Source organism: Triturus cristatus, chromosome 4_1, assembly GCF_964204655.1.
Source record: "Triturus cristatus chromosome 4_1, aTriCri1.1, whole genome shotgun sequence".
Lineage (NCBI taxonomy): Eukaryota > Metazoa > Chordata > Amphibia > Caudata > Salamandridae > Triturus > Triturus cristatus.
In genome coordinates, this window is record NC_140585.1 from 1,123,568,152 (window position 1) to 1,123,581,469 (window position 13,318).

The 13,318-nt window shown below is 48.7% G+C and overlaps 1 protein-coding gene across 4 annotated transcripts in view; it reads right to left on the bottom strand.

Moving 5' to 3' along the window:
- The window catches only part of KMT2E (lysine methyltransferase 2E (inactive)), a 2,077,373-nt gene that overhangs the window by 1,287,167 nt on the left and 776,888 nt on the right, over positions 1–13,318 (bottom strand). The window lies entirely within an intron of this gene.

Below are 13,318 nucleotides of genomic sequence, written 5' to 3' on the forward strand. Positions count from 1 at the left end.
CTATGCACCCGCAGCCTGTGGGCTAGGAAACTTGGGTACTTCGGTGCTCACGAGGGTAGTGACTATCCTAGGGTCTAGTTTCCGAGTCTCGACTTTCTAGTTGCTCCAGAAGTGTCCTAAAACTGCTTATTTCAGAACTTTACTATTTCTATCGATTATACGCATTACGCGTGAGTGTTTCCACTCTGCACCTGAATCCCGTGGGCCTCCCACTTCCTAACTGTTGATAGTGTAGTGTAGCCCCAGCGATTCCCTAGGCCTAGGCCTATCCTATTTCCATGACAGTGGTCCTAATACCATTTCTTTAGTATATGGTTTGCGTGGCCCCTAGGGCCTAACTGTATTACTTACCTGTGTGACTTAATGTATGCTTGAATAAGACTGTGTTGTACTTACCTCGAATCTCATAAAGAGTGCTGAGGGTTTGACTAGAATAAATACACTTTATTTTATATATATATCTGTTGTGGCGTCCTTTCATTTGGTATTCAAGGGATTATATATGGTATCACAGCTGGCTTCACATGCCATTCAGAGTTTAGCCTAAGACTGCTCTTGTCCATGCTACCACTAGGATAGCTGGTCTATAAGGTTGACTTTACAACCAATCACCATAAGGGTTGTTTGGACTGATATAAGGTGTACACTAGAACTAGTGACATCATACATCAGGCCAACTTCTCACACCCCCTCGTTCCTGGTCGGTAAAACTTGGATGCGAAGGCGTGGCATTTTCTGTTTTGATCGTCTGCAAAAAGGTCGATGAAGGGATGACCCCATTGATGAAAAATGTCCTCCACCACTTCGGCGTTCAGCACCCAGTCTTCTTGCTCTTGTAAGTGATGACTGAGGGCGTCTGCTCGTACGTTCTGCTCTCCCGGCAGATGGACTGCCGTGATCGATAGGTTCCTGGCTAGCACTCAATGCCAGATCGCCTGGGATTCGAGAGACATCCTCAATCTGGCTTTGGGTATGAGGAAAATGCAGGAGGCCATTGAGCCCAGTAGAGAAGCCACCTGTCTCACTGATGGCTGATGAGCTTGAAGGATGATGTTGCCTTTGTCTCTCATTGATGACAGTCTCTCAGCCGAAGGAAACACTTTTCTGAGGTCAGAGTTGATATTGGCGCCCATATAGTGGAGTGATTGAGTCGGTTGAAGGATCGATTCGTCCAGATTGACGTGCAGGCCTAAGCGTTGAAGGAGATTCATGCAGATGTGAAGGTGTTCCTGCACCATGTGAGGAGGTGATCCCTTCAACAGCCAGTCGTCTAGGTATGGATACACAAACAGGCCTTGGCGACGTAATGCTGCTGCTACCACTGCCATGCATTTTGTGAATACCCTTGGAGCTGATTTTAGGCCGAAGGGTAAGACTTTGAACTGGTAATGTCTTGTTCCCACCAGGAATCGCAAGAACTTGCGATGTCGTGTTGTGATTGGAATGTGAAAGTATGCATCTTGGAGGTCCACCGAACACAACCAATAGTCTTTTTGTCGATGTTGGAATATTTGTAGGAGTGCCAACATCCGAAACTTTTCCTTTTCGATGTATTTGTTCAGAGCACGTAGATCTAATATAGTTCTGAACTTGTTCGTTGGTCTTTTTTCTGAACAAGGAGGTATCTTGAGTAAACTCCCTTTCCTCTCTGTGCAGGAGGGACCTCTTCTATTGCTTGTTTCTCGAGAACGGTCGACACTTCCTGACGCTGGAGATCTTAGATGTAGCTGACGAGAATTTACCGGAGGAATGTCTCTTGGGGACGCACAAAAGCGTATTGCGTACCCATTTTCTAGTATATTTCGCACCCACTGATCTCTGGTTATGGTGCGCCACTCTTGAATGTAACTTGCTATACTTCCTCCCACTGGAGTGTGCAACGGTGCTAGAGGAAGCAGAGACTCATTGCTTCCCTGGAGTTTTTGTTGCGGAGGAGGACTGCTGTTGATGTCCTCCTCTTCCCCTTGAGGAGCGTCGGCCTTGGTATTGGGATTTACCATGTTTGTTTTGCGACCATTGAGGGGTTTGAACCCTCTGTTGGTTACCTCTCCAATTGTAGGGCCTGTATCGCTTCCTAAACTCCTTTTTCTTCTCCAGGCCCACCGCCTTTAAGGTGTCCAATTCGGCCTTCATTCTCGCCATGTCTTCGTCTGTGTGGGCCCCAAACAGTGAAGTGCCCGAAAAAGGGAAATTCAGTATACGCTGCTGTGCATCCAGTTTTAACGCTGTTAAGGCGCAACCAGGAAGATCGTCGTGCACATATGCCATGTGCATAAGAGTGAGCTGCCAGAGATACACCATCTGCTGCAGTGCTGATTACCTGGTTGGCCACCAGAGCACCTTCCTGAATGATTTCAGAGAAGTCCTGCTGATCCTCCTTTGGAAGTTTGTCTCTAAAGCGTTCCAGTGAATCCCATAGGGACCTGTCGTAACGACCCAGCAGGGCCGCAGCGTTGGACACTTGTAGTGAAGACACTGCCGAGCCACAAGCCTGCCGTCCCCAAGAATCTTGTGCTCTACTCTCTTTATCCGGAGGAGCGGAGGAGGAAGATGCAACTGCATGTGTCTTTTTCGCTGCTGCAATAATGACAGAATCCGGAGGTGGATCTGTCTGATCTAAGGAAAAGAGGATCCGATGCAGCTGGCTTGAATTTTTTAATGATCCGTGCTGCAGCTGCTTTAGCTGATGATGGGGCTAGGAAGACATCCATTACCGGCTCAATGATCCCAGGGACCAAAGGGAGCAATGGTCTAGCCACAGACTTTTGATGGAGAGTCTCGAAAATAATGGACGTGGTTGTCTGAGTAGCTGACATGGTGATGCCCAGCTTCTGAGCTCCTCTGGTGAGAACATCATGAAAAGTGTTCACATCATCAATGGGCGACACTCTGGAAGGGGGACTATCCGTCAGGGTAGGTGAGTAATCCCTCTTGGATGAGTGTGTCGAAGAGGACGACCAAGACGGTGTAAGCCGTCTTTTGTGATGCCCCTGAGTTGACCTGCGTTCAGGGGATCTGCCTCGGTGTTCTCTGGACCGAGTGGTAGGTGATCTGTCCACTTCCTGCACAAGACGCTGTAAGGGAGATCTGTGCAGGTGGCTGGAGTATTCCGCAGGCCGCTGAGCGTGACCTGTGGGTACTGTCTGCCAATGATGAAGAGGTTGCAGCCATCTGGGAGAAAGATGGATGGAAGGAGATCCCTGTCTCCTTGGAGAACCTCTTGGTGGTGATTTTGTAGGCTCCTGTGTATGAGCAGAAGCACTGCGTGTTGATGCAATCGTCTGGGGTGAACTCCGAATAGAGTGGGAAGACTCTCGGTGGCTTCTGGAGCGCGATCGCCGTCGCGATGAGCGATGTGACGTCGATGGAGAGTGTCTTGACGTTGACCGGCTCTGTGTCAGCCTTACTGGTGAGTCCCCAGAACCTGATCGTCTCCTCGAGGTCGATCTCTCTGTGTGCTTCGACGTTGTATGGTGTGACGTCAAATGCCTGGAACCCATAGACCTTGCCTTCGACGTTGAGTGTGCGGGAGACCTCAAAGATGAACGATTCGACGGAGAAATCCTTCTCGACGTTTATCTTTCCCTCGACGCTGACCTCCTGTTAGAAGTCAATGGAGTCGAGGGCGGGACACTTCTCGTCGTCGTCGGAGATCGCCGTCTCGACGTCTGGTATATTTCGCCCTTGGTCTCGACGTCGAATGCGTCGTCGTCAGCGAGGATCTAGCCTTTGACGTCGAACGCCGTCTGGACGCCGATGGGGGTGATGAGTGTCTAGACTCAGGTGATGAGGTGTGTCTTGACGTCGATCGTCGCCTGGTTGACGACGACGGAGATCTATGCTTCGACGCCGATCGCCGTTGACCCTGCGACGGCGGAGCCTGTCTCGACGTCGACAGTCGCCTGGTTGACGACGATGGAGATGTGTGCTTCGACAACGAATGCTGGTGACCCTGCGACGGCGGAGCCTGTCTCGACGTCGAACGCCGCCTCAACGGTGATGACGCAGATCTGCCTCTCGACGCTGGGCGAGCCCACACCAACGGTGAGCGACTCCTCGACGCCGATTGTCGCCAGGTTGACGAAGGCGGAGGATTCGACGTACCTTTCTTCTACGACGACCGGTGTTCTCCAACAGCGAGCCCACCATCGATGGTCTTCTCGTCGACGTTTTCGTTGCCGATGAAGGGATTTGAGGCGCCGAGCCCGACGCCGATGGAGAGCATACTGGAATTCTAGATGGAGTGGATGCTCTCTCCTTCCTCTTCTTCATCGGTGACCCGCCTCTAGAAGGTGATCTTCTCTTCTCAGCCAGCCCATAGAGGTGAATCCTCTCCCTGTCCTTCAGAGTTCTCTTGGACAGCAGCTGGCAATGCTGGCAGGTTTTAGGATCATGATCAGAAGGCAGGCATAAAATACAGGATGAGAGCCTGTTTTAGCCTTCTTCTTGCCACAGGAAGGGCAAGGGTCAAAAAGAGAGGGCATTTCTGACTAAAAAACAATGCTCAACTCTCTAAAAAACAGTAGAGAAATACTCCAACACCAAAAAGACGTCGAAGTAAAAAGGGTTTAGCCCAAAAATTAAAGTATTTTCTGACAGAAATCAGAAAACAAAAATAGAGTAACCAGGGTCCTGTCAGAAGGAGCCGGAAAGAACGACCCTAACTGTCACCCCTGAGGCATGATGGGAAGCTGGGGGTCATGGCTGCCTTAAAGGCACGGTGCCAGTTTATCTGAGTGTTTATGTGGGTTAGCTTTTCAGCTTTCTACACTAATGTTTCTACAATGCAGCCCTTGTGCTGGCAATGTTTTCTTTCATTATTCCTTGCAGGATTGTGTTTTCTGCTGTATATTAAAGCACTTTTCAAAGACTTTCTTTCTCCCTGCTTTACTGAAATGTATTTATGTACATGAGAATTCATTGCAACATTGCTCAGCATGTCTATGGGAGGCTGTATTGTGTGTTGTCTCTATATATATGTATATATAGAGCTACATATATGGTTTTCACATATATGTGATGTGTTTCCGGGGTCCCGCACATGGGCGGAAATATTCATGTGCTTATGACTTTGATGAGGATCCCCTGGAAGAGAACCTGCTCTTCAGGTGACTAAAGACTTCTGATTTCCATTCCATTCAGATGCGCATCCTGCCCTAGTGTCGCTGTGTCTGCACTAATGTGGATACTGCTGGCAGAGGGTAAAAGGATATTCCTTGAGGCAGATGCTCCTCTACTGAGCACTAGCTGATGCACATTGCAAAAGAACACCATGGAATATGACAGATGTCGCCCATGATAGAATCACTGTCGACTAGGGCATCACTTGAGAGACCTCATGTGCAAGTTTGTAAGTGTGGGCAACAGGATGCAGTAACCATAAGGACTGGAATTTTAGTCTCCTCCAGAAACATCAGAGGCATTTCCTAAATGCTCCAGATCCTCTGTGCAGGAGTGAAGGCTCTCAAAGATGTTGTGTCTAGTACTGCTCTTATGCACAGAAGGCACTGAAATTTGGGCACGTTGATGGAGAGGCCCAAGTTTCCCAGCAGGGAAGCTGCTGCCTGCAGGTGGCCTAACACTATATGCTAACAGCTGGCCTTGAACAGCCAGTTGTACGTGTATGGCGATGTTGAGACCCCCGGCCTTCTCAGATGTGCCGGAACCACTGACATCACTTTGGTAAAGACTCAAGGTGTCAATGTCAGCTCAAACTGGAGGAAAGCAAACTGACAGTGTGTGGACCCCACCACGAAAATGTTGGATCAGTATGTGAAAATACTTGTACAACAAGCTGAGTGACACTATCCAGTCCACGGCTTCCAGCATCAGAAGAACCTGAGTCAAAGGGAACATTCTGAACTGTTCAATGCAAAGGAAAACAATTTAAGACCATGAGGTCCAGGATCAGATGAAGACAATCTTGGGAACCAGGAAGTACTAAGTCCTGCACTACTGCCACAATTCCCAGCTCTAGGTCCAACTTCACTGCAGCATTCTGCAGTAGGATCCAAAAGTGATCCTCTGATTAGAAAGACTTAGGAGGGATCTGGGGAGAAGGCTTTGGGACGGGTACAGCACACCTCCTTTCTACTATCTGAAGGATCCACTGGTCAGAGGTTGCTCCTGTAAGGAGAAGCTAACTTGGCTTTCCAGGAGGCACAGGTGAAGACTAGGACGATGATGAGGGCTGTTGGGCTTTAAGAATCCTTTCTTTGTCTCTGCCCGAAACGTGTCCCAAAGGCTCTCAAAGTATAATGCAGGGCATGTTCTCGCAAATGGAGAAAAGATCCACCTAAGGGTGCCCCAAAGATGGTCTGGATCACCTCCCATTGAAGACAAAACTCATGTAGCAGATGCTTTTAGTTGCTGAACCGGGAGGGAGGGCTGATGCTGATGAAAGGGAAATGCATAAAAAAAACCTCCAGAATGGTCTATGGTCCAGGATCAGGGATTGTAGCCCAAGAGATCTGGCAGTAGGTCTTCTGGCCTTAAACATTTCAAAGCTTGAGTCAGCCTTTTCTACAAACAGGTGAGCCCCATAAAAAGGTATGCTCCCCTGCATATCAGCAAAAACAAATTGTTGATCAGAGCAATGCGTCTCCTCACAGCAATGAAGGAGTCCATTACTCTGGTCTTAGAGTCTATTATTACTAGGACTGTTCTAATAATTTGCCTCAAGGCATCAAGGTTGTCCCATACAACCCCAGTAAAATGATCTCTTTGATGGTCCAGCAAGTTAAGCGTCACCAGGCTGGCTAGCCACATCCCACTAAGCACAGATACAGCTGGGGAGCAGACAGGTCACATTCATTAGAGAACAAGTTACTTACCTTTGGTAACATCTAATCTGGTAGAGACTATCTAGCCAAAAATTCCTTAACTTAGAATTGTTTCCAGGCATCTGATTGGATCCGTAAAAAGTTTCATGAGCAGTACCCCTGCGTGCCGGTAGGTGGCGTCACTCTGCTCTGCATGGCGTCATCAGCATAGTCTGCACAGGAAGTGATGTGTGTGGTGCCTATATAAGTGCCACTCTAGTCAGTTTATTTTTGAGACTTTCCACTGCAGGCGCGAGAGCCACAAAGAACACAACCACTGGAATGGAAAACTAGGTCCCTGAAAGGGGTACAGCCCTGTCCCTAACAATCCGTCGCAGATCAGGGAAGATGGGTGGGTCGTTAAGGAATCTGCAGCTAGATAGAGTCTCTACCAGATAAGGCACTACTGAAGGTAAGTAACTTGTTCATTTGGTAGAGACTTCCAGCTGCAGATTCCGCACCTGAATAGATACCCATGCAATACCTCCCTAGAGGTGGGTCTCCAAAACTGTTTCATATTAGAAAGTCCTTCAAGACCTAACAAGCAAAGTGCTTCCCAAATGGACTTGACTATCCAGGCAGTAATGCTTTGTGGACATGTGTAGAGAAGATCAAGTAGCTGCCGGGCAGATATCCAGGACCGGAACTCAGTGTGCTAACGTAGTGGTCACAGTTTTAGCTCTGGTGGAATGAGCATGCAAACCCTCAGGGGGTTGCTTCTTGGCCAATGAGTAGCAGATCTTAATGCAGAGCATGATCCATCGGGAGATGGCCGGTTTCTGAATGGCCTTTCCCTTCCTCACTCCGACATACCCCACAAAGAGTTGGTCTTCCACCCGGAACTCTTTCGTGCAGTCAAGGTAGAATGGCACTGCTCTTTTTGGAGGTATCTCGCGGAGCGCAAACGGTAGGCAGGGTGATGAACTGGCCTACATGAAAGGGAGTGATAACTTTTAGCAGAAAGGAAGTGTAGGAAGGTGAATGGCCAACTTCTCACAGGAAGGTCTATCTTGAAGGCCCAGATTGTCTGGGGAAATTTTCAGGCACGGAGGCTTGGATGAAAGAGACCTTTCACCACCTATGAATGGATGCCACTAGGCATCTTAGGCTAAGTTTGCCCACCCCCGCATTCAGAGATCCCACTAGACGTTGAATCACCAGAGATATGCCCTGAGATTCCAACCGTGTTAAGAGACGCAGGGCGTCCTGACAAGGGTACATGTCCCCACTTTGCCCTGTTTGTTGCAGTACCACATGGTGGTGGTGTTGTCCCTAAACACCTGCACTAGTCTTCCCTCAATGGAAGGTTGAAAGGCTTTCAATGCCCGTAGGATCGCCCGGAGCTCCAGTAGGTTGATGTAGAGTCCAAATTCTGCAGGAGACCTGAGGCCTTTGATCTATAATTCTCACAGATAGCCACCCCGTCCCAGGAGTGACCCATCTGTCAGATCTCGTTAAAGAAGGAATAGGGGTCTGCACTGACCCAATCATAGTTAATTAAACACCACTGCAGATATTTTGCAGTGCCTTTCCGAGATCTGGACCATGCCAATGGGCATGTGTCACAAGAAGGATGCAGAAGGCCATGAGGCCCAGTAGCCTCAGAATCAGTCTCACCAAAATCCAGGATAGAGGCTGAAGCCTTGGCATCATAGCCTGCATATCCTGGACTTGCCATTTTGGAGGATAGGCCTGAAACTGCAGTGTCTAGAACAGGCAGCATCTGAGAGGGAGTCAGGTGGGACTTTGGCATGTTACTAGTGAGCCCCAGTTAGTGCAGGAGGTCTGTCGTAGACTGGAGGTGGGAGATCACATCCTGGGGTGTGGCCACCTTCAACAGCCAGTAGTCGAGAAAGTGGAATACTGGAACCCCTGATCTCCACAGAGGAGCGGCAACAATCTCCATCACCTTGGGGTGCACCAAAAGGATGCTGGTAGGCCAAAAGGGAGCAGGGTGAACTGAAAGTGCTCGTGGCCTACTATGAACCATAGAAAACGCCGTGGTCATGCAGGACGGGAATGTGGAAGTATGCGTCCTGCAATTCCAACGCTACCATGCAGTCTCCTGGGTCCAGGGCAGACAGGACTTGAGCAAGCATGAGCATTTTGAATTTCTCCGGTTTGAAGAAGAAATTGAGAGGGCCAGATCTAGAATAGGACAAAGGCCTTCGCCTTTCTTGGGCACCAGAAAGTAGCAGGAATAACAACTACAACATACTTCTGGCGTCAACACTCTCTCTATGGCTCCCTTGAGCAAGAGAGCTGCAATTTCCTGTCAGAGCAAGGAGAGATGGTCCTCCGTCAGCCTGTCGCAAGAGGTTGGCATGGGTGAAGGGGAAGTCACGAAGGGGAGGGATTAGCCCCTTCGCACAATCTGAAGAACCCAGAGGTCTGGTGTTTTCGACTTCCAGTGGGGCAGGTGATGGCATATCCTGCCTCCCACTTAGTGCCCATGATGATAGGGGGGCAGACTAAAGAGATTTGGAGCTACAGCTGCTGCGGGGAGGACAGGCCAGACATACCGCTGCCAAACCTGAAGGTGTCTGTAGGTACCACGTCCTCGGCCACGAAGAGGCAAGAAAGCTTGTGTGTGCACTGTGGTGGCTGGGCAGGTAAAGACAAAGCTGGAAGCTCTTTCAGTGGGAATGAAAGAAGCGAAAGGCGGACTGGGGTTGGCGAGGGGCCATAGAAAAGCCCAAGAACCTGGCTGTAGCTCTACTATCCTTGAAGAGGTTCAGCGCTGAGTCTGCCTTGTCTCCGAAGAGACAGGAGCCATCCAAAGGCATGTCCACAAGCGACATTTGGACATCCCCAGAAAGGCCATTCTTCCTCAACCAGGCATGGCGCTGCAAGGCCACTGACAAAGAAACCGCTCTATCAAGTGAGTCTGTTGTGCCCAGCCAATGTGGGATTGTGAGCTTCGCTGCATCTCTCCCATCTGTGACAGTTTGGGAAGAGTATAACCCGGGCCTCCTCCTGGACCACAGGCAGCATCTGTGCAACTGAATCCCATAGCGCATGTGAGTAATAGCCCAAAAGGCACACGGTGTTCATGGACAACAGAGACAGGCTGATGGAAGAAAAATATTTCTTGCCTAAGGTGTCCAGCTACTTGGAATTCCTATCTAGAGGGGTGTAGGAATGTGCTAGGATTTATTCTGGAAGTGGAAGCTTTGACCGCACAGCTCTCTGGGGTCCCCTCGGGTGGTGCCAGGCAATCTTCTTGTTCACAGGAGTCCCTGTGCAGGGTTTTGACAAGGTCCCAAGCAGGATGTCCATAACCATGGTAGGAGGAGAGTCCATGCCAGTATCTGGAGAGGTGTCCAGTCTGTTGTTATCCGCCAATTCCTCGCACCAGTCCATGTTGGGGTGTAGCGGCTGGTATTCTTCAGGGTCCAGTGACACATCCCAATACTCCCCAAGTCCTAACCCATAAGAATAGGGCTCAGGCTCTGAGCTGGTAGGCATGCCTTCAGTCGGTGCTGGAGTCTGCATCAAATGCCCCACCGCCTCCATGTCAGAGTTGGGGATGAGAATGGGAATGGTGGCAGCATCAGGACTGGCACTGGTGAACGTCGAGGTGGCATGAAGGGCACCGGTTCCGATCCATCTGTGAATCGAAAGGGCCCAACTCGACCTAGGGACAGTTGGCTGAGAACCAGTAGGGGTCCCTCCAAAACCCATGTGGCCCGAAAGTGCGCCAGCGGGAAAAAGGCACACAAATATGAGGTGCATTACCTCATAGAACTCACGAAGTTGGGCAGCTCCCGAAAACTCAGGGAGGCGAGGAGCCGGCCCAGAAGCAGGCACTACCGGGGACCCACGCCTCAAATGACGTGTTGCTCATCTTCTTGTGGGATTTATCAGAAGACAACTTCGGGTGCGATGAGGATCTACGACTCCGCGATCGATGCTGGACCTTCCTCTCGACCAGGATCAAGATCGTCCCGGGGCCTTGAGGTAGATGGTGCAGCAGTCGACGCAGGTCTTTGCTTCCTGGTTGCGCTCGAGGCAAAAAAAATGTGGGTCCGTCACAGACATCTGTCAGTGACAGGGGCCGCAGGGCTTGAAGCCGGCTTTCCTAGTTGACATACCTGCCACACAAGGTAAAGGTTCTCAAAAAAGACTCTGACAAAAGTTAAACAAGAATCAGTCAATAAATGACTAAAGGTAGCTTTCTCCAGATCTGTCCTGACTGGCGTGGAAAGAAAAGAACTGAAGTATGTGCACTGGGGTGGCGCCTATAAAGGAACCATGCACTTCACTTTCGGCGTGCCACGTGGAGCCGAACGGCACCACTTACCAACACGCATGGATGCTGCTCACAAACAAATTTCCAGATCAAGTCTGACGCCTGGGAAATAATTCTATTGTAAGAAATATGCAGCTAGAAGTCTCTATTAGATTGAAGGGTCAAGCTCCTGACCAAGAAAACCTTCTTGAAGACAGCCTCAAACTTACTCAATTCCCACTCTGGTGGGGCTGTTGAAAACGCACCTGAATTCTGCCTCGGGCAAGAAGAGGCTTGCACCACCATATTGTCTGGAGAGGAATGGACAATGAGGAAAGGGCAGGTCTATTCTGCCTGGCAATGAGCCAGTTGACAGATGGGGCCATGGTGGGCTTGTCACACACTGCGATGATACGATCAAGAAATGCTTAATTAAAAGTCTACAGAGGCTCTGATGCCACAAAAACAGGCTGTACAACCTCACTCAAAATACCGGACTTGATCTCCACTGCAGACAGGGGTTGTCCCAACACCTTTGCTGCCTCGTCAGGACAGAATGGAAGGATACTAGACCAGCACAGCATTTGATATCCTCCTTAGGAGACATGTTAAATCCACTGGCGTTCTACATGGCCAGGTAGTCTGAAGTGTCCGAAGATGGAGGGGCAGTAAATTTGCTACTTTATTGCTACCAGCCTCAATGTGAGCTACTAGGTCAGGCACCTGGATATGATCAGTGTCTAACCTGATGATGTTGTCCATTGTCTGCCAATAACAATTGTATGATGAAGGCTCAGTCGACTAGCCTTTGGTTCCACTCCTAGAATTCAATAAATAGTTGTGGTTTTAGGGTACTGGTCTCTGTTGTGTACTGTTGTGGGGGAACCATTGGCTTGAATGGTGCAGAGAGCAGACACACCAGCAGGAATTGGACCAATGGGGCATAAAGAAGCACCAGAGGGGACTACAGATTCCCTGTATAATTCCATCTTGGCCCTGAAGAATGAGCCTGTTCAGCCCCAGTCACCAAAAACCTATAAAAGATCATATGGGCGGGTGTTGCATACAGAAGAGGCAGCAGTGGGCTCTCAGGGGGCAAGCGGTTCCCCCCCCTCCCCCTGTGCCCCTGGGGGAGGGGGGGGCTCCTTGGGTGGAGTGATGTGTTAAGAGATCTGGTTCCAAGAGTGACACAATGGAAGTTGAGTATGACGGGATGACCTATTTTGAGCAATGTCAAGGGGTGTCATCATCCCGCTTCTTCTCTATTTTTGTATTTCTTCTTCTTCTGCTTTGAAGGTTTGAATGACCAAGAGGAACGCAACTTCAAAGCAGAACTTTGACCTCAACTGCGACTGGCATCAAGTCCAAAACTCAATGTAGGAAAAAAACACCCTCTGTCCTTCTTATTCACAAGTAGCGGAAACTGTGCAAAAATTAATATATCAAACGAGAGAAAGCACAAAGCAGATTGACTACACTAGAAATTAAGAAGCACTGATCATTTTAGTGAACGCCTACTTCAGACATTAAGGTCTAATCTGCGCATTCCAACCCTTTTAGTCTTTAATCTAGGCCATGTTTACACATGCTAAGGCCTTTGAGGCATATAATTTTATCAAACATATAAAAAGTGTGCGCGCATTCAACAAACCCTTTGCTGACACAAATTCAATCTGAGGTAGGGGAAAGATTTGTGTATGTGGCAATTGAAACCTTGGCTTCTCATTGGAAAAACGCATCTACTGGGAGAAGGAATACTTTATTCTCCATGCCCATTAAAACTCTGTCTTCTTTGGAATGATCATCTTCAGGTAGTTATGTAGCGCATTTCATCTGTTCCAAATTATTTCAATGTTTTTGCCATTTAAAAACAAAATAATTTTTCCTTTTAGCATGCTTCAGTATAGTCAACTATTTTATATGTTGACAACTGATTCCATGCAAGAAATCGCTGTAAAACAAAGAAGGCTGTAGCACAGTCTGCTTTTGAAATGAAGATATCACCATAAGCAGCATGCTCTGATAAAGATCACATTGCTATCGCACTAACAGCAGCCAGAAAGTACTCTACATAAACTTTACTTTGTTTCTACAAGTGCCAATGCAGCATCAATGAATAGGAAATACGTTACTTATCTATAACTGTAGTTCTAATGTCCTAGTAGACATAGAACATAGGGCCTAAGCCCTAATTATTTAGTAATATATCCCTGTCCTTTTTTTAAAAAAGGACCAAAGTTAGAAAACAGCCAATCAGATGATACCA